This window comes from Myotis lucifugus, unplaced genomic scaffold (genome assembly GCF_000147115.1).
Source record: "Myotis lucifugus unplaced genomic scaffold, Myoluc2.0 scaffold_551, whole genome shotgun sequence".
Classification (NCBI taxonomy): Eukaryota; Metazoa; Chordata; class Mammalia; order Chiroptera; family Vespertilionidae; genus Myotis; species Myotis lucifugus.
In genome coordinates, this window is record NW_005871599.1 from 235,040 (window position 1) to 257,787 (window position 22,748).

Sequence of the window (22,748 nt, forward strand, 5' to 3'; positions counted from 1 at the left end):
GAATTTCCGGAGGATGAGGCCAAGAAATCAGATTTTAAAAAGATTCCAGGTGGATTCTCATGTGCAGCAAGGTTGAGACCACTGGCTAAAGGCAGGGCATAAACTTTCCTTGTGGCTGTGTACCCCTCCGCTTTCCTATAGGATGGGAGACCACTCTGGAGACAGCATGGACTGAATCCTACGTAATCAAATCTTCCCGAAATGATTTGTATCTTCTATTAGTTTCCCCCATGTATTACCCTTCTCACAATTTACTGCCCCTAGAAGACTGAACCGCTTCCTTTGTCTTCTCACAATTTATAGCCCTTTGCTAAAATGGTCTAGAAGCCTCCCGGTCTGATAGCCTTTTTGGGGTTTTCATTTCTGGAAGGTCTCCCACATGCATATGAAATAAACCTTTGCCCTGTTCATCTATCCTTTGTCAGTTTATTTTGCAGGATCCCGGTCACTGAACCTAAGAGGGTAGAGCTGTGGTCGGCAAACTGCGGCTCACAAGCCACATGCGGCTCTTTGGCCGCTTGAGTGTGGCTCTTCCTAAGCCTTAGGAGTACCCTAATTAAGTTAATAACAATGTACCTACCTATATAGTTTAAGTTTAAAAAATTTGGCTCTCAAAAGAAATTTCAGTCGTTGTACTGTTGATATTTGGCTCTGTTGACTAATGAGTTTGCCGACCACTGGCCGGTAGAGAAAAAGCTTTTCTCCCTTTCGGACTTCATGTTGTCACCTGGAAGAGGCCCCCTATGCTTTGCAGGTCATGCTGCAATGGTGCAAACATGCGGGACTGATCGCTCCTATTGAGAAAATACTTTACCACCACTTTTATTCCATCGGCGGGCCTCACCAGTTTTAACTATCACTAAATAACTACACCCCTGGACAACCCTAACCCTAACCCCTCCCCCCTGCAAAGAGCAGCCCTTTTGAGAAGCAGCTCTATTGCCAACTGAAGGCTGCAACTTGGAGCTCTGCACCTGTGACTCATGCTTGGCGGCGCAGATTGGATCCATCATTTGTTCTGGTCGGTTTGGCCCATCTGCCCCTCTAGCAGGTACCTGCCTTTGCTCCTTCCTCCTGAAAAACGATGTTGTACTTCTTGGCGGTGCCACACCCAGTCTCTGTGAGGCAAAATGCATTTCTGGCCTTGACAGAGTCTATCATTTAAGTCAGATGATTGCAAATATGCTCTTTGACATTCGAAAGAACTGCCTAGATCTTTTTACTTAATATCACACTGTTTTTAGATAGACACTTGTATGTAGATTAGGTAAAGTGGCTAGCTGGTACTTTAATAAAGGTTTACTGTAATGCAGTTGGAAGATAGATTTATCCTATGATGTAGCAAAATCTATTAACATTTTCCTTATACTTAATATATTTTCTAGCTCATGGACTGTGGGAAATATGAGTATAGGAAAGGGGGGAAAAGAAAATTTTAAAAAGTTCTTTACATTTAGGAAAGTGGGATTTCAGATCATAGATTACTGGAAAAATCTTACATAGTAGCAGGGCAAAGAAAGAAGGAGGCAACTTTGAGCTAGTTTAAGGAAAGAACTGGATTTGCCTTAGAGAAAATTAAAGGAAGGTAGTTAATATTTAGTTAATATTTTTTACTATACAATTAGCAAAAACAACACACCCAGGCCAGTGTTACTCTATGATGATGTGAAGTCTACATATGCAATGGCAATGTTCTTTTCCAATATCGATGGGAAAATGAATTTGTAGCTTTTACTATTATTTTTAAGTGCTATCTACAAACTTCTTTGAAATTATGAAATCAAAAATAATTTCTTTAGACATTTAAAGAGTAACCATTGAGAATGCAGTGCTGGGAACTCCCTTCAAAAAAAAGGTAAAACCCAGAACAGGCAGACCCGTAAGCTGGAAAAAGAAATTAATATAACCTCACAGGGAAGAAGAAAAGCAAATATTCGTAAGCAGCCGCTGCTGATGCAAGCAAAGGTTAGAGCAACAAGGCTGTTTTCTAACAAAGTGTGAATCCCATTAGTGCTCAAGTGTTAGCCCCTCCTTAGTTCTTACATCTTAGCCAGACAGATTTCGGATTTTACTTCCATCTGCATCTCAAGCCTTGTAAATAGGACCCATGGAGACAGGCAAAAATGGGGAAGCCATTCAAAAGGCATCTTAGCCTTCATGGAAGACTTTGACATACGCACAATAGGCAGTGGCCAAAATCTGCCCCAGCACCACTTTAACATGCTTAGGTGGACAAAATAAGGAGCTGTCCTCCCCCAGTTTCCCAGCTTCCCCCGCGGCCCCCATTGTCTCTTCCCAAGTACACAATGATGCCGGTTCCTGATTGGTCCTTTAGAAAGGGAGCACTTGGGAACTTTCTTTGGGGGATTTCAGAATTTAAACTTGTTCCATTTAAGGAAGAAGAAGGGGAGAGTAGAGGAGAAACAGCAGCAGCTAAAAAAAGGAAAACATGTGGAAGTTATCATGACTTACTTATTTGCGTGCCCAATACCAAGGTGATATACTCACTTTAATATTGTAGCCCATCGGACATGGGTTGTTTATTACAGCAGTTCATCTGCAAGGATCTGTAATCCAAATTCTTCCATTCGTGTTTTTCCCCCCTGTCTCAAGATCTGTCAAGCATGTCTCTTAAGCCAGACTGTGCCATTGAATAGGACCAAATAAAATCACAAAATGAAGTTACCCCTAAAGAAAAATTCGATGTAAGAAAAGCTCATAGCTTGGCAAAGATTTTCAACATGGTTGCAATCAAGTCATTTTCCAATTGTAGAAGCAAATAACATTGACCCCATGAAATATTCTGCCAGAAGTACATTGTTGCTATGATTTTTTAAAGGAAAGGTATAAAGCTAAGTGTTCAAATGTGAAATTATTGAAATTGGGTTCCATATTGAAATTACTGAGCTGAACGTGTATGGTGAATGCGCAGGATAAATGACAACACTATGTGTTTAACATGAAGAGCATTTCTGCCCTAACCAGTTTGGCTCAGTGGATAGAGCATCGGCCTGTGGACTGAAAGGTCCTAGGTTCGATTCCGGTCAAGGGCATGTACCTTGGTTGGGGGCACATCCCCAGTAGGGAGTGTGCAGGAGGCAGCTGATCGATGTTTCTAACTCTCTATCCCTCTCCCTTCCTCTCTGTAAAAAATCAATAAAATATATTTTTTTAAAAAAGAGCATTTCTATCTCGAGGAAAAAGTTTCTGATGGCCAACTGCACAAAGCTGTACCAAGTTGCCAAGAATGAGGAAATAAAAAGATCCACTGGAAATAACATTTGGTTATTCACATTAGCACTGAAGACAACTGTGGTTCAGAAATGTCCACTTTTTTAATTACGGCAAGTAAACTATTTGGCCAACTCTCTTCGGGAAGCTCAATTTTCATCCTAGCTGACTGGTCTAAGAATGAAGCTGTCAAGAGCCCTAGGTTGAAATGTTTTTCTAAAGACAATGTTTATTATAGTCTATTTCCAAAAATGTGGAGAATCTATTCAGAAAGATACATCTTCACACTGAGTTTGATGCATAGTTTTATTATTTAAAGTGAAGAAGATCCAGATGAAAAATTCCCTTAAATAATTGAAATCATATATGCATCAAGACTTAGTTTAGGCATCTTATTTGCTTATATGTGCACACCATTTTCAGAACCCATGACTAAGCTGAATAAATACCATTGTAGTTTTTTTTAAGGCAAACTCAGGTTTGTACCATAAACATTCTTTCCAACATTCATTGAACTATCAGGAAAGTTCATTGATAGTTATCAAAAACTATTGGAGAGTTTACTTTTTCCTCAAGATACAAATTCCACAAGGACAATAGTTTCTCTCCCTCTCTCTCTCTCTCTCGCTCTATCCCTGGCAGCCGGACCTGGCGTACAAAAACTTCTCATCAATATCTGTTGAATAAATGAATAATTCAACAAGAACTCTGATGCCTGGATCTGTGCCTCTCAATTATTTTCCCCAAAGATGTTACACCATTTCACACCCAACTTGTTAATTGTATTTTCCATTCTGGCTTTTACCAGTTTCAAGTGTTAATTTAAGTGTCATACAAAGAAGTTCACTAAAGGCAACAGTGGTGCTGTCAGAATGTTAAATCTGCAGAGAACTTAATAGTGTAAAAATAATGGTTAATGCTTGCCATAATATTAAATGGTATATATGCATGTATACCATCAAATCTGGATTTTTCCTTTTTCTGAGAGTTAGAAATGTGGTATACTTAATCCAACTAAAATAAATACTCCTCTATATATGTAATTATATCTTTTAGGAGCTATCTCCATTGAAAAAATGATGTGTTTATTTAGCTGTATGTCTCTATTTTGGGCACAGCGATCAGGCACCTCAGGATCTGGACTGAGTATAAGTGAAGAGCTCTTCGAAGGGTAGTAATAGTTGCCCTCCAACTTCTAGATGCTTCTAAAGCATGTTTCCTTGAAATGCTTTCCATTAAGAATGTCATAAGACCGCCCTGACTGGTTTGGCTCAGTGGATAGAGCGTCAGCCTGCTGACTAAAGGGTCCCAGGTTTGATTCTGGTCAAGGGCATGTACCTCGGTTGGGGGCACATCCCCAGTAGGGGGTGTGCAGGAGGCAGCTGATCGATGTTCCTCTCTCATCGATGTTTCTAACTCTCTATCCCTCTCCCTTCCTCTCTGTAAAAAAAAATCAATAAAAATATATTTTAAAAAATGTCATAAGACCAAGAAAGTGCCATCACAAAGCCTCTCAGAGTCCTAGAGAGACACCTATACAACCTTGTTCAAACGTTTCCTCAATTTATGTGAGCGTGGTACCTGCTGTGTGGACATCTGGAAAAACTCACTCTGAGAAAGCTGGTTCATAGCAATTACTGGGCATTCCTCTGTTATATCCTAAACCAAAGACCCCCCACCATTCTCACCTTTGAGGGAACAAAGGAGAGAGGGGGGTAGCAGGGATAAGAAAAGAGGAGAGGAGAAGAGGACGGCTTAAAATAAGACGAGCTTTGTTCATAACGATTTCTTCTTTGCCTCGGGTGGGTTCAACATAGTTCCTTTTAAAGAAAATCAATACACAGAAAGTAAATGCCAGTTTTATTTCATCTCCAAGTTCTGACAAACAGGAATGAGATTTATCCTAATATGAATCACTAAAGCGAATCTATTGCCAAAACATCCCTTAAATATACATATTTTGGAGAGCTGTTATAACTTTTCTTGATAGACTAGTTCTTGCCTGTTGCATCAAAACCATATGGTGTCAGTTTCACAGGAAAAGGATATATAAACGAATGCTTTTACACCAGAGCCCAGGGACATACTTAGCCCGACCTCTTTCTCCACCCAGCACCTTGTCCAGTAGGCACAGTAACCTTTCTATCAGTCACCTCATTTTTGAAGTGGTTACAAAGTCTTTCCTAACGAGTTATACTTTAGTTCTTCCACTTAATTGTGATATTTTAAAGGCGTGTTTAGCTCTAAGCTTCACTTAGTAGGTCATTATCAGGTCAAAGTTTTTCTATGAAGTTTTTTCTAAAGAAAAACACAGTTCAATGAGGGCCCAGGGAGCCACTGCCTTTCCGCAGAGTGTGGTGTTTGTTAGCGGGCATCCGAAGGACTCGCCATATTCAAAATGGCCCACCACTCCCATCACCTACAGCCCAGCCTTTCTGAGCCTCCAGACCCTTTGAATAGTTGTTGTGATTTGCTTTTGTGAAGCGAGTAAAGCTCCATCAAACTGACATAGCATGTGAATATCAATGAAAGTTACAACAGAACCCAAATGCCATTGTCCCAACAAGTATCGCTGAAAAAGGAGTATGAGCTGAGAAATATTAAACTAAAAAAAAAAAAATGAAAGGAAGAAATAAGAGAAAGATTATAATCACAAAGCCTCCTTTATTATTTTATTTTGTTTTGATTCTCAAGACATGGTTCAATTTAATTTGCTAAATCTTGATGGCTGTTGGATAAGCTTTAATAGGAAATTGGAGGCTTTATTAAATCCCTTTGTTACTATGAAGTCAGTGTAAGTTTTATAGCAATCTGAGGTGACGTTTTTGCATCTTAAAAATTGACACGACTATGAAAATTGTATCTAAGCAAGTAAACTTGCTTTCTCCCAGGTTTGCTCTGAGAAAGTCATGCTACCTTTGCCAGAAGCATTGGGTCAGGTGTTACCACAAAGGAAACAGAATAGAGTGTATGGTTATAAGAGTTTTAGACTCGAGCCAATAAAACAGAATGGGGACAAAGTTACAGATGAATCTAGGTATCCCTCTTTTTTATAAATATTTAATACTAGAGGCCCAGTGCACGAATTCATGCACCAGTGGGGTACCTCGGCCATGGCCTGTGGGGATCAGGCTGAAACCAGCTCTCAGACATCCCCCGAGGGGTTCTGGATTGCGAGAGGGCAGTTCTCAGGTGACGCACCCCGGAATCAGGCTCCCTCTTCTCTGGTTCCACTGTGTCACCTGAGAACTGCTGCTGCCAAGTGACCACAGCTCGGCAGCTCCTGAATTGATGTCTGCCCCCTGGTGGTCAGTGCACATCATAGCTACTGGCCAGTCGCTTAGGCTTTTATATATAGAGATTTACAACTTTGACTTTCAAGTCTTGGTACAATATGGGAATCTATGATTTTGTAACCTTCTGAATGTGTTGGCCAGACTACATTATAGGTTAGATCAGTGGTCGGCAAACTGTGGCTCAAGGGGCCAAACTTTGGCCCCTTGAGTGTGGCTCTTCCACAAAATACCGACTTCTGCGCATGGACCACGAAGTTTCAATCACACTGTACGTGCGCGCCTGCACGTGGTATTTTGTGGAAGAGCCGCAGTTTGCCGACCACTGGGTTAGATGAAAGCTCTGGAAAGGGGGATATTGCCACCTAGCTCAATCAACATTGTCAATACCACATAAAACGAGCTTTGTAAAACCAAAAGGACTAACCTTTGTGCCCTCTGGTTTACAGCACATAGTGAAGTTTCAGGAGTTTTGTAGAGAAGCCAGTGCGTTTTGATGGAGAGAACCTGAGCTTTGGGGTCTTATGATTCTCACATTGTTTGTGCCTCTCCATAGCTTGGGCAGGTTACTTGACATCTCTAAAATCCACTTTCCTCTTCCATAAAACGGAAACAAAAACTCCTACTCCATAGATATTGTTGAGAGAATTAAATGAGATGGTATGCACCCTTACCTCTGTACCTGACACATGAGAAAGCCCAGGAAACACTGGTTCCTTTTTTCTTAGTAATAAGAAGTTAATATTTATTGAGGGGATCTCTGCCACTGTGCTGAGCATCCAAATTCTTCATCTCACTTAATAGTAACCACAGCTCCATGACGTCATCAGTACTATTGTTATGCCCAATTCACAGGTGAGGAGCCTGAGACCTAGAAAGGTGTATAACTTGCTCAAGAACACATTCCTACTGAGCAGCAGACGAAGGTTTTACTCCAAATCCTGCTTTACCCACTGGCCCTCCCAGATGATTTGCTAATTGAGTGGGGCTCAGTCCATTTATTCATTGAACAAATATTGCTGAGTATTCGTTATGTTGCAGGCATTTTACAAACTGCTGAAGATGCAATGATGAGTAAAACAGATATGGCCCTTGCCCTCACGGAGCTCACAACCTAGCCAGGGTTTTTCAACTTCTGTGCTGTTGGAATTTGGAGCTGGACAATTCTTTGCTATGGTGGGCTGTTCTTTGCATTTTAGGATGTTGAGAAGCATTCCTGGCCTATACCCATAGCAGCCCCTACACACACACACACACACACACACACACACACATACACACATACACACACATACACACATACGCACACACATACACGCATACACATACACACATACACATACACATACACACACATACACACACACACACACACTATGACAATCAAAAGTATCTCCAGATTTTGCCAAATATCTTCTGGGGAGAAAATCACCCTGAATAAGAACCATTGCTCTTGTGAACACAATATTAAGAGTCTTGTGCTTAAGGAATTAGGAAACCCCTACTCATCCTGAGGCTCTTCGGTAAGATATAGTTTCCCTTTAAAACAAAACAAAACAAAACACACACAAAACAAGCATCTGCCATAATGTAGAGCCTGTCACGTAACTCCCACCTCATAAAAAGATTTCACATTGTTACATCAAAATGCTTTTTGGTGGAACTCACTCTAGTTTGGAAAAGGAAGGCAATCAACTTTGCTCTATAGAAATGTGTTTCAACTTACCCGAAAGAGGGTGTACCATACATGACTATGCCTTCAAAAACATTAAAGGGATATAAAGACATAGTGACTCATAATATACTTGAGGCTAATTACAGTTCTACAGTTGGGTGGATGAGGAAAGCACTGAATTTGGGGAGGCTAGAATCAAAGGCTGCTAGGTTCAATACGTCCAGGTTTATTACGGTATTTTCAGGTTACCCTTTCACAGGGGTCGCCTAAGACCATCCTGCATATCAGATACTTACATGACGATTCCTAACAGTAGCAACATGACAGTGATGAAGTAGCAACGAAAATCATTTTATGGTTGGGTCCCAACATGAGGAACTGTTTTAAAGGGCCAGAAGGTTGAGAACCACTGGGTTAACTGTTGCAATCTCACAATGACAAACAGTCTTACACGGATGACCCTGAGTTTTTAGGTCTTCTGGGATGCTCCTCTCTACACCGGGACTCCAGGACTCAAGCTTTGACATTATGGCTTTGCTTTCCTTTAAGTATTTGGAGTTCTCACCTTCACCACTGATCGAGGGAAGAGAGTGCGCAGATGGCAATGGAGGTTTTTAGAGACCATGACTAGAATTTGGATATTCCATTGATTGATAAGAACTCAGTTACACAACTACTGCTAACTACAAGGCAGACCAGGAAACGGAGTCCGGCTGTATGTCCACGAGGGAAAGGAGCCTTGTTTGAACATATAGCCATACTTTGCCAGGATAGTCAAAATCGTTTTCATTGCCCAAGAGTGATACATTATCTCTTTTTCTGGCTTACAACATTAGGATATTATATACTTTATAAAGATCCTGTGAGGACTAATGAAAGATGTGTGAGCTATAGTCTTCCCAAAGACTTCACGCTATGTATGTATCTGCTATCTGGAGAATAATCCACTATGCTAATTTATAGCCCCATTATGAACAGACACATTCTTAATTCCTGGCAGACATTCTGATGCTGGTCAATCCGTTATCATTCATTAAGAAAAGGCGAATGGGCTGTGCTGTGCAAGTCCACATCCCCCAGCAATGGGGTAATATTTTCTTTTGCTCTCAATGTGTGAATTATTAAAAATAAGCTAGCTACAATGTCATCATTTTTTATTATATCAAAAATGAACACAGAGACAGGACTGCTTCCAATTTGTGAAGTTATTTAGCATTTAATATTCCCTTTGGGAAATGAATACGGTTTGCGGAGATTATTTATATACCACTAGTCAAGTGTGGTTTAAATAAATGCACCGTGTTGCTAGAGCTATGTGAATGAATCTTTCAATGCCAAGAACTTACTATTGAATAAAGAGATATAATCATAAATCAGCTAACTGGAAAATGGTTAGTAGAAATTATCTGGTCATTTTACTGATAGAGATGAATATCTTAGGTTATATTTTTCTAGTATTCATTCAAATCATAAAAATAAATGCCTGGGCATTCTATGCCAAGATATTAATTTTAACATTTAGTAGTTACTTAAAATGCATAGTCCCTGAAACTAATTTTATTTTAGGGGAGTGAAATGGGGGCTGATGGTTCAGATATGTGTAAATAATTCATATTTTTTTTATCCAGTGAGGGAGAAAAAGAAGTAATTAAATGGCAACAAAATAATTCTTATTCTTAAGTATTCAGGATGCATTCTGTATAATTCAGGATTCAAATCAGTTCCTTCCAAGACTGATGTAAGTTTGGAGCAGAAGAGGATGGTCAGCCGGTCAGAAAGAAAAAGGGAATGAATAAAAGTCTAGGGATGTAACCGGTTTGGCTCAGTGGATAGAGCGTCGGCCTGCAGACTCAAAGGTCCCAGGTTTGATTCCGGTCAAGGGCACGTACCTTGGTTTCGGGCACATACCCCGTAGGGAGTGTGCAGGAGGCAGCTGATAGATGTTTCTCTCTCATCGATGTTTCTAACTCTCTATCCCTCTCTCTTCCTCTCTGTAAAAATTAATAAAATATATATTTTTTAAAAAGTCTAGGGTCTCTGGGCTAAACCACATGTTAGTAGATTTCTCCTTAGGCCACTTGGCTCCCATTGGAGAGAAAACAGAAATTCCTGGGAGAAAGAAGAAGAAAGTACAACTAAATGGATTCACTTCTCCAAAGCATTCCTGAGGGTATTTCGGGAGTGAGAACCTGCAAGCTTCAGTTTGAACAGAAGGCCAACACTGGCTTTCCTGCTCTCCATTTAGCTATTTCTCAGGCAACAGAGATGCCCTGCTTTAAGTAAACAGAATATGGAACCACAGAGATAAGTTCATTTGCCATGATTAAATTTACCAAGGGATTCTATACTTCACCTTGACATTGACCATAAAATGTACTTCACTGGGGACTTTCCCCTGGAACCAATGAAAGACATTTTGGTTTAATAAAAATCATTTTGATATTTCGGTTGAACACTATGAAATTGACAATATCTGACCATTTTTGACGGGCACAATGACAATGTCTTAAGGTTAATCTTAAGGTTTAGCTTTCCAGGAACATATCCTCTGTGTGAAGTAAGGTATATCCTGCACAGAGACCCTACAGTCAACCAGATGGGAAACAATGGAGTCAATTCAAAGGGCATTATTTTGAGGTAACTTGAAACCTCTACTATTCTGACCTCCAAAACTCTTATATGTGAGTACTCAAGAAGTTTTTGATAAATACCATATGATTTCACTTACATGTGGAATAGAAATAACAGAATAAACAAACAAACAAAACAGAAACAGACTCATAGATACAGAAAACAGACTGACAGCTGTCAGAGGGAAGGGGGCTCAGGGGCTGGGTGGAAAAGGTGAAGGGATTAAGTAAAAAAACCCCTCATAGACACAGACAACAGTATGGTGGTTACCAGAGGAAAAGGGGCGGGGGGTGAGAGGAGGTAGAAGAGGGTAAAGGGGTAAATGGTGATGGAAGGAGACTTGACTTTGGGTGGTGAACACACAACACAATATACAGATGATGGATTATAGAATTGTACCCCTGAAACCTATATCATTTTATTAACCAATATCACCCCAATACATTCAATAAAAATTAAAATAAATAAACAAGAAGTTTTTAACCTAAAAACTGCCATTGTCCAACAATTCAGTAACTGATTGTGCTAATTTGTAACAACAGAAATAGCCAGAAAGGTAGAGCAGTCATTGGCTTCACTAAAGAAAATGAAGTTGTTGGCTGATGGTGCTTTCCTTTTCCACTGTTAGAAGTATCATGTGTGCCATGAACTGTGTATCGTAGAGTTCTCAGTCTTTTCATATCTGGGAGAGACAGAGCAGCAGGCTTCTGGCGGGGGAGGCAAATTTTGCCCTTTTTGGCTCATTTATCTGAGAAAGAATTTGGTGGTTTGACAAGTTTCTGACAGCGGAGGAAAATTATTTGAGTGATGGCAGCCAAAGGCACTTAGCAAATTCTGACCGCCATCATAGTTGTCACCCACTGAAATGTAAACTTGAGTCCAAATTTATACAAGTGGATTCACTTACATGGCCCAGAATTCGCATGCTGTTTATTAACGATCACTGGGTCCTTCCTTCTGAACCTTGTAGTTATTTGGATGGTATGACGTTTTGGAAGCTGTAATTCTCTTGTGAAACTTTCTTATTTTGTTCTCATTTCGTATCCTCATCGTTAACCGCAATGACGACTTTGATTCCAAAGACAAACTTCCGGAAAGGAAGTGGAAAAGTCAGGAAGTCTGGAGAAGGTTGCAGGGGGAGTGTGTGGGATGTGGGGAGAGAGGAAGACAGCGGATTCTTCCTTTTTAAAAAGTGATTATTCACTTCTAAATGAGACAGCGCAATTTCACTGCCCGGAATTTATGGGTCTAACCATTGGGGAGATTATGTGCCTTGAGTTCTCTGGGGAAAGAGGCTACCTGGTGATCCAACATTCGTGGTCAATTGTTATTACAGGTGTGGGAGCTCACTGCTGGCAATGACAGAATTCCTCCAGCAGGAAATGCAGGCGGGGTTCATGGATGGGGTGGTCAGGAGGCAGCCAAAACTGTATGCCAGTGAAGGGTTTAGCTGGCTACTGGAGCTAGTATTTTCTACTCTGCTCTTTAAAAGAATGGAGAAATCCGTTATTTGTGTCTTGATAGAAATGCCTGGACAATTTTATGTGTCCATTGACTTTCTTTTGCCCAGAAGTTATACTAAAATAAGAAGCAGCCAACTTTTCTCTCTTTCTAGAATGATATGATTATGTATTGTATTAATAAGTCATGTAAATTACATAATCATGCCATTAGTAAGTTATATAAATTAATAAGTAATGGTCAATGACATAATGGGCAACAATTATGTCTTTGCAACCAAAACCTGGGTATAGTGAAATGATACATCTAACAAATGCGTGAGTCCCTTAGAATAACTCTTGAGAAAAGGCTGTTACTATATTAAGCAGTTAGTGATCAGGATAAATCAATGAGTGTGTACACATGGAATTATTTTATGCTCATGTTAGCAGATTTGTTCAATTACTTCCTTAGGATAAATTCCTAGAAGTAGGATTGATTGGTAATCCTATATAATAAAAGCCTAATATGCTAAGTGTCTGGTCCACCGGTCGGCCGTTCAACCAATCAAAGCGTAATATGCCAATGATATGCTAAGACCACTCAACCGCTCGCTATAACATGCACTGACCACCAGGGGGCAGGCGCTCCAACAGGTAGGATAGCTTGCTGCTGGGGTCCGGCCGATTGGGACTGAGTGAGACTGGCCTGACACGCCCTGGAGCCTTCCCACAGTCCCTCCCCAGCTGGCCAACCTCCTGTGTCCCTCCCTGGCCCTGATTGTGCACTGGTGGGGTGCCTTGGCCTGGCCTGCACCCTCTCACAACCCGGGACCCCTCGGGGGATGTCAGATGTTGGAAAGCTGGTTTCAGCCCAATCCTGCAGGCCAGGCCAAGGGACCCCACTGGTGCATGAATTCGTGCACCGGTCCTCTAGTAGGATATAATTTTTTGTGTGTAGATTTTAATACAAATAATGTACTTTCCTTAAAACTTGTATTTATTTCAACCCCACCAAACATATGAGAGTTATTAGTTTGTTTTAAGAATTTCCAGCCAGGCCATTCCGTACTTTGGAGGAGACTAAACCATATTTCCCAACTTCCCTCCTTCTCTCCTTCCTCCCTCTGATAAACATTGATGGATCACCCACCACATTCAGGCATTGGACACAAAGTCTCCAATCACATTAGCCACTATATATGGGAGAGTAATGATTTTGTATATTCACTTCTTTTGTCCTCTTACATAATCCACATAATTATCATAGAAAATTCCAACATGTCAACTTCTAATCTCCCTTTCCCAGATGCTTTTCACATCTGGAAGTAACACAATTTCTTGTGACAAACCATGCTCCTTGATTTTGCTCTGAAAGTATTGTCACCATAACTGTGAGAGACAGAAACCAGCCATGTCCCATCTTCAGGCTGACGGCTGAATTCATTAAGTAGCTCTTCTTCTTTTCTCCTCCTCAATGATGGTACTATGGTACCTCCTACCCATATCCCCACCCCCAGCCCTAGGTCAAAAGCAGTGGAGAGACACGAATGCATGGGTTATTCAGAGGAACCTTTCAGTACCCTTCCTTCCTTACATCATACTTTCTATTATATTAATGAGCTATTCTCATGATGCTCTAAGAAGCCAGGATGAAGAACAGTCTTTTTGTTAAAGAAAGTGACAGTTCAGTAATGAGAGTTCTCTGTGTTGTCGTAAATAGAAACTCCCAAATAGCTTGGAAATTAGTGAGAGGAAGTTCAGAGCTCACCCTAGCCCCAGAATAGTCTGACAACATTCAAATTGTTCACGGACCTCTTTCAAACCTCTCCAATGTTTGGGCTTTTACAGTGACTGCTAAAGTCAAACACACCACTCCCATAATTATAAATTAACTAGAGGCCCGGTGCACACATTTGTGTACCAGTGGCATCTCTCAGCCTGGCCTGTGGGATCAGGCTGAAACTGTCTCTCTGACATCCCCCATGGGGTCCCGGATTGTGAGAGGGTGCAGGCCAAGCCAAGGGACCCCACTGGTGCACGATCAGGGCCGGGGAGAGACGTGGGAGGTTGGCCAGCTGGGGAGGGACTGTGGGAGGGCTCCAGGCCATGCCTGGCCCATCTTGCTTAGTCCTGATCAGCCAGAGCCCTACAGAGGGTGTAGGCCAGACCCCAATCGGCCGGACCCCAAATCATGTTGGCATGTTCATGCCCTACCGGTTGACTGTCTGCCCCTTGGTGGTCAGTGCACATCGTAGCGAGCGGTTGAGCGGCCTTACCATTAGCATATTATGCTTTGATTGGTTGAATGGCCGACCGGTCGAATGGTCACTTAGCATATTAGGCTTTTATTAAATAGGATAGGACACATCAAGGTGTACATAACATGAAACATGATTAAAACACTCCCAGCCACATTGATCCCATATATAATATTAGGAGTTTAGGAATTCTGGTCATACCTCTTTCAAGTGGTCCAAAGTAAAATTACACTGCATTTAATCATGTTTATTTCTCTTTTCATGTATATCCCCTCGTGGACAGAAAGAGAAGGAGCAGATGTTAGGATCATCGAGTTGAGGAGGCAAAGGGTCAAGGTGCAATAGGCAGTGTATGAAGGTTTGTGATGGCCAAATGTTGAAAGTGAAGTCATGTGAGTTATGGTAGTAGGTTCTTATGAATGTTCTTTGTAATTCTTTTCTACAATCCACTGACTTTGTGAATGATTTAAATTAGTGGTTCTCAACCAGGGGTGACTTTGTCCTGCCATGGGACATTAGACAATGTTTGGAACATATTGGTTGTCAAAACTAGGGTGAAGTTCTAGTAGCATCTAGTGAGTAGAGACAGGGATGCTGTTAAACATCCTACAATCCCAGGACAGCTTCCCGCACCAAAGAATGACTGGTCCTAAATGTCAATAGTGCCAAAGTTGAGAAACCCTGATTTAATTTACTTCAAATGTAGTTTGTTAGATTCTAACTTGATATTTGAATAATTTTCTCAAGCATTATCAGCTGTAACAACATGGGATCGTAACAAGATTCAACTCTAGCCTAGCTTAAAGTTAGAAGTCTTCATTTTCTTCTTTAAAATATATTTTATTGATGTTAGAGAGAGAGGAAGGGAGAGGGAGAGGGAGAGGGAGAGGGAGAGGGAGAGGGAGAGGGAGAGGGAGAGGGAGAGACAGAAACATTGATTGGTTGCCTCCTGTACACAACCTGACCGTGGACTGAACCTGCAACCTGGGCATGTTCCCTGATCAGTAATCGAACTGGTGACCCTTCAGTGCACAGGACAACATCCGACCAGCTGAGCTACACTGGCCAGGGCAGTCTTCAGTTTCATATCAGGGAACTTCTATAGAGAGCAGTACCTCAGTAACATTAAGTTCTTCTAAAGGATAATAGTTGAGGAAGAAAACTACAAAGAGGATCAATGAGAAATGTGCCTTTTCTCTTTAAGGAACCACTGGATATATCTTTGGGCTCTAGAAAGTTATGAAAGGTTTGGCTGCTTTCCTTCTTAAACTCATTCTAATGATCAGATGAGGGGTTAAGGACGATTCCTACTGAAAGTAATTCCTTCAGACCAGTCAGATGATTCTGCAAGGCCTTGAAAGAGCAAGAGCCCCTTATATGATGAGACTAGCTCAGTGGTCCTCAAAGTGTGGTCTTTGGACCAGTAGCTTCAGCATCTCCTGGGAAGTTAGATGATTAAACCAGGGCAGTGCCATAATAGTAACTTAGACATGAACATTCTGAGGCCCCACCCCATATCTAAGTGAATCAGAAACTCTGGCGCTAGGCTCACTGGCTTTACCAAGTCTTCCAGGCGATACTATGCCCAAGTTCAAAACCATTGCTTTAGCTAAAAAAAAAATGGTGGAGAAATAGAGAGACAGAAACAGAGGGAATTTGTTAAGGAAGTTCTAGGTTTGTGTTACTCAAGAACAAATCAAGCCCTGACCGATTTGGCTCAGTGGATAGAGTGTCGGCCTGTGGACTGAGGGGTCCTGGGTTCGATTCTGGTCAAGGGCATGTACCTTGGTTGGGGGCACATCCCCAGTGGGAGGTGTGCAGGAGGCAGCTGATCGATGTTTCTAACTCTCTATCCCTCTCCCTTCCTCTCTGTAAAAAATCAATAAAATATATATTTTTATAAAAGACCAAATCAAGATACTACCTTATCCTCAACAACATAAATTTAAAATATAAAATCTGGGTTGGGATTTTCACTTAAAAACTCATTCCAGTGCAGCCTGTGATCTCATGGATATGTCGACTGAAAACCCACTCGCTGAGCGAGTCCAAAGATCTTGAGAAAGTAAGTGTCATTTAGTAAGTTTCAGGCCAGGGGTAAGAGGGTACCTTCTTTTAATGACGTTTCCTGGGCATGTTCAGCCTTTTCATGATAAAAGGGCCATAGTTAATTCTTCCTATCATCTCTGTATTCATCTCAATTTCAAGCTGTGAAAAGAAAGTCATCATTCATGTTGGCATGTTCATGCCCTATGACAGAGGTCGGCAAACTCATTAGTCAACAAAGCCAAATATCAACAGTACAACGATTGAAATTTCTTTTGAGAGCCAAGTTTTTTAAATGTAAACTATATAGGTAGGTACACTGTTATTAATTAGGGGACTCCTAAGCTGGCCTTTGCTAAAAACGTCCTCAATCTGATTGAGGTACGTTCACTGAGGTCGACCCCTTCCAACTCTCCCATCCACACTCGTCTTGTACACTTGTTTCATCTACCTCCTTTCCGAAAACCGACTTCTGTGCATGGGCCACGAAGTTTCAATCGCACTGTACGTGTGTGCCGTGGTATTTTGTGGAAGAGCCACACTCAAGGGGCCCAAGAGCCGCATGTGGCTCGCGAGCCGCAGTTTGCCGACCACTGCCCTATGACAATGAGATCCGGAACTCAGAGGAAAGAAAACGCCGTTTCCAGTTACTATTCTAGCAGGGCCCTGGTTTAATCATCTATTCTTCCTGGGGGCACCACTGTGCTTAGAACACTTGGGAGTTTACGCTCTGGCAGAATTTCCTCTTACATTCTCCATAGCAAGATGCTTTCTCTTTGGATTTTGAAAAGATTAGTCTTAAAAGAAAAGGAAAATGCAATTAAAGGCTGAGGGGGAAGTCTCTTTCTGTGCCAGTGCTTGGGCACCCAAACAACCAGAAACTTTCATCAGCACGTGAGCAGCAGCTCAAGCTCGGGAAGAAGCGTGCCCTCCCAGAGCACAGCTTAAAGCTAAGCCCAAGTTCAAGTTGAGTGGGAGAGGGCATGGCAGGCCCTCAATTCCAGGGGAGCCCTAATGATGTGGCTGTTTTTCCCAGAAATCTATACAGCTCATAGGACCTTCATGCCCAAACCAGGATTCCTCTTTTGAAAGAAATACCACCAATTCATCTTTGAGGGTTGCTGATCTTGTGTAGAACTAGTACAGCCCCTTTAAAATTCTCGATCAATCTATTTTTGTTAATAAAATCTGGAACATTCTAACATGATTTGTGTTTCAATTGTATTAGTGGTATTGCTTACTTAAATGTTGCTATGCTACCAGATAGCCATGGATAAAAGTAAGTCACATGTAACATGCCAATAGCCTCGTTTGTAATATTCCAAACACAATGAAAAGAGAACGAAAATGAAGCCGTGTCTGGTAGAGCTTGAAAAGATTTTATATCCCAGGAGCCTGCCAAGATGCTAACATAAGGGAACAATATCATCAGATGAAAGGAAAAAAATAACTACTAAAGCAATTAGTGATAACATGTAGAATGCCGGGCTTTGTTTAAATAAAATAAAACATTATCAGTAAAATATGATTTCAAAAAAGTGTTTATTGTTCTAATTTCATGCTCTTCAAGGCATAGTACTCTCTTTTGTATACTGTATATATTGCAATTTTTTAAAGAAATAATTTGAATGACATGAATTAGAAAGTTGATCTTTTCTCAGAAATGAAGTTCCATGTTAAGAGGTTTTTTTGTGTGTGTGGTCAATAGGATATTTTCCATACGTGTGTGTGCATGTGAATAGATAGACTTCTCTGTAATCAGAACTAAAGGACAGCTTTCCACGGTGTGAAAGAGTAATTAATCCAATATCATATCCACAGGGCTGAGTAATAACAGATGTAAAAGATTTGTATGTTTCAAACTCAGAGACAAATTCATATAAAGTACAATTTTGTCAGTTTCTGGCTTATCAGATCCAAAGATATAACATTCTTTGCTAATGTTTCAGCAACATCAATCAATCAACAAATATTTTCCATGGTCATTCTGTGCCTAAAACACAAGATCAAATTTCCCCTCATCCAAAGTTCAACTTGGAATAAAAGGATTAAGGGCCAAAAACTTCCTTAACAAATGATGCTAGCCAAAACATCAATTATTTTCTTGGGTAACTGAGATTACATCTAAAAACATAGCTTTCTGAAAATTGAGGCCAAACCGATAGTTTGCACTATTTAATAGAGGATACTTTCTTCTGTAGTGCACGGGCTTGCTATTTTCAGGGTTATGCATAGAAATCTTTTCCCATTGCTACCCACAGTTATTTGGCTCTATGCGTATACGTCTGAGTAAATGTACGGTGAGAAAAAAACATTTTCACGTTCTCCTATGTGGAGTATAATTTTAAAAGTAAGCATATTGCTACATAAAAATCACATCACGGATGCTGCTTCTTGTCCAGGGTTGGGAGACAGGGAATGTAAATTTCTCAAAAGCTCCTTCCAGTTCTAATATTCTCTCTTGCCATGTACAAGGATCTGTCCCGCTGGCTTAAGCCACGGGAGTACGCGTTGTTATTATAAACGCATAGCAAATTATAGAAACAAATGTGAATCTGTAGTCTCAATCCCTTTAAGTATATATTATATGATATGGATATGTAGCAATGCTGGCCACTTGTTTATTATTTGTTAGATGACAAACTTGACACGCTCCACGAGGACCATTTAAATGACCGTTCCAATGGGAAAAGCAACAATCGAAGACAAACAGGAATGAAGTCAGCTGTTCTCCACCAAACCGGCCGTGACAACTGCAAGAATAGCTCCCGTGGTTGGGAAGCCGCCTCTCATTTAAGCTGCACAGTTAATGAACATCAGTCCTTAAGAGGAACACTGACATTTATCTTACCATGCTGGTTTGTACTATTTATGTATATGTCTTTATTTATTTATGCAGAAGGAATTTCTTAGGTCACTGGAAATCTAGCTCCGAAAATGGACATAAACAAAAATGATATGTTCTATTGAAGTTTTCTGAGAACCCGCAGAGCAACCTCTGACACTGCCAGCCTCTGCTAGAACTGCAGAAGCTGCTGCCTCCGGAAAGTAAAACTGTTTTTTCCTCGTTAGTTTAATGTCCCCCTTATCAGAGAGACTGCGTGTCCAGGTTGAGGATCTAAAGAACCTCTTGGAGGGGGTGGCTGAAGTAACGGGGACCTCAAGAATGGATGGAGGTGTAATGGCGCCCTCTGCTGGAGACAATCAGTAATGCCGCCCAGTAAGTTTATCGGGGCTGAAGTAAAACATTTTGGGTGGGTGTTTCTGGAACAAAAAGTCCCGAGACACACTGAAAAAAACAAAAAGTAGTCGCAAAACCCCAAACCACATGAAATTAGCTTGATTTTGAGTTGACAGTGGAATTTGAAACCAGCTGTATTTTCTCCTAAAATGTTAGCACTATAAACCCTTCATCAAACCTGGAGACAATTATTTTCTCACTATCTGGACAAGACCACATTTCTAGCGGCTGGATTTTTCCAGGGCAGCCTTTGCTCTCCCATTTTAGTTTTGCAGAGCTCCCCTCTCACATAAATAAAGCCTCATTCAAGAATGAAGGATGCTCCGAGGTCCGGCCCCAAGCCACCCGCCATGGCTCTGCTATTACAAATCCTAAAGGAATTTGTCGCAAAAAGCACGCATCCCATTGGCATCCCCAGGCTTCTTAGAAATCCATAGTAGGACAAAGATTGATTTTTTAAAAAGTCTTTTGAGAAAATTCAGGAAAACTGTGGTATTTCATTAAAGATGTAGTTTCTTCATTTCCCAGTTCTGCAATTGAAATTCTTTATCCTTTTTAAACAAAGGCCGCCACATTTTCAATATGCACTGGGCCCTGTAAAATATGTAGGCTGTCCCATGCATGTGCTTAATTAGCATGTAGTTTTGAGAGTAAGATGCTGGCCTTCCTCGGAAGCACAATGTCTAAAGTGTGGTGCTCATGTTGAAGGATTTGATAGTCTAGGACAGTGGTCGGCAAACTGCGGCTCGCGAGCCACAGTTTGCCGACCACGCGTCTAGGAGATAAGACATGTACAAGAAGGATGAGAACATGAAGTCAAATATAATAATTCAATAAATGAGGTGTGGGTGCTCAGAGGATAATGGCAAGGTCATTTCCAGCTGGGAGAATCTGAAATGCCTCCTGAATGGGGTGCCATTTGACCTGACTTTCAAATAGACTCTTTAGTGCCTCGTTCTCTGTAGAAGACCAGAAAAACGAAGACAAAAAGGGAGGAGCTTTTCCTTTTCGCCATCTGGTCCCCCTTGTGGGTTTACTCTTTCTGTTAAGTCACCTTCATTGACTTTGGAGTCTTTTTTAAAAATATATATATTTTATTGATTTTTTACAGAGAGGAAGGGAGAGGGATAGAGAGTTAGAAACATCGATGAGAGAGAAACATCGACCAGCTGCCTCCTGCACACCCCCTACTGGGGATGTGCCCGCAACCAAGGCACATGCCCTTGACCGGAATCGAACCTGGGACCCCTCAGTCCGCAGACCGATGCTCTATCCACTGAGCCACACCGGTTAGGGCGACTTTGGAGTCTTAATCAAAGGATTCCAATATGCTTTTACTCATAAAGTATGGGTCTTCCATAGAGAAAATAGTTTTGCTTTTCAGAAATCGGGGAACGGGTTCCATGTGCCTGCCGCTCAGCAGGCTTCCGTGGAGATGTCCGAGCAAACCCGTGTGGGACTTTGGTTTTCTAGGTGGGTTAGAATCCCTAAGGTTAGAGCCTTGTGGTTATGAGACAATGGCTGTGAGCTCAAAATCTGTAGCATTGTGTAAGGCAGGGGTCCTCAAACTACGGCCCGCGGGCCACATGCAAATACAAATATTGTATTTGTTCCCGTTTTGGTTTTTTACTTCAAAATAAGATATGTGCAGTGTGCATAGGAATTTGTTCATAGTTTTTTTTAAAACTATAGTCCGGCCCTCCAACAGTCTGAGGGACAGTGAACTGGCCCCTGTTTAAAAAGTTTGAGGACCCCTGATCTAAGATATGCTGTTCGTTGTTTCCTAGAGCTAGCATGCTTGAAACAAACAGTTAAAAACACAGTTACGTATCTCAAATTCATACTAATCTTATTAGAAGTTATTCTTTTAAAAAGTGTCTTCAGCCTGACCGGTGTTGCTCAGTGGTTGAGCATTGACCTATGAACCAGGAGGTCACGGTTTGATTCCTGGTCAGGGCACATGCCCGGGTTGGAGGCTCAATCCCCTGAATGGGGCATGCAGGAGGCAGCCGATCAATGATTCTCTCTCATTATTGATGTTTCTATCTCTCTCTTCCTCTCCCTTCCTCTCTGCTATCAATAAAAATATATTTGGAAGAAAACCTGAACCAAGTGGTTCACATTATTTTGTCTCACTGGAGTGGTATTAAACATGGAATGTGGTTATACCAAGGCTGCCTAAAATATATCATGTTATTTTCCTTCTTATTTTCTCCAATTTCTAAAGGTGTTCACACTGAAGTGTGAAACCAAAGAGTTGTCTAGCAACATAGAATTAGTTTAGAGATCTGAGACTCATTTTCTTATTTTTATTTAGCATATACGTAGCATTTTATAATTGGAAGTAAACTTTACAATCCTTTTTAATAGCTGATATCATTGAAGTGGAACACAGCTCAGTTCTTCACTCTCCTGTGCTAATCAGACTTTATTAAAATGATAGATTTTGTATGTACAAATAGTAATGAAAATATGCAAAATCTAATTTGAATTCTTATTATTAGTGTCCTGTTATTCACCAGAGACAAGCCAGGCCTGTCCCTTCCCTGCCCCAAGACAGAAGCATTTACCGAGGCAGTGTTTATTCAGCCAACTGAAGCAGAGAATTCAAGTGCCTCAGTTGATTACCAGGTTGATTCATTCAGAAGTGTTCCTTTGGTTGGAGAGTTATAACTATCAACCTATTTCTGTGCTTTTCATAAAATAGAAGTAAATAGTAATTTTGGAAGATGTGAATTGTGTTTATTTTGTATCTGTGTCTTTAAGCCCTTTTAGCATGGTACCTGGCACAAAGTAATTGATAGGCATTATCTTATTATAATAATTCTGTGGAAAGAAATATCATTTTTCCTCTTTTATGGAAGAGCAATCCAAGGCTTACAGGGGTTAACTAGCTTGCCAGTAAGTGATGAGATAGGACTTAACTTCAGA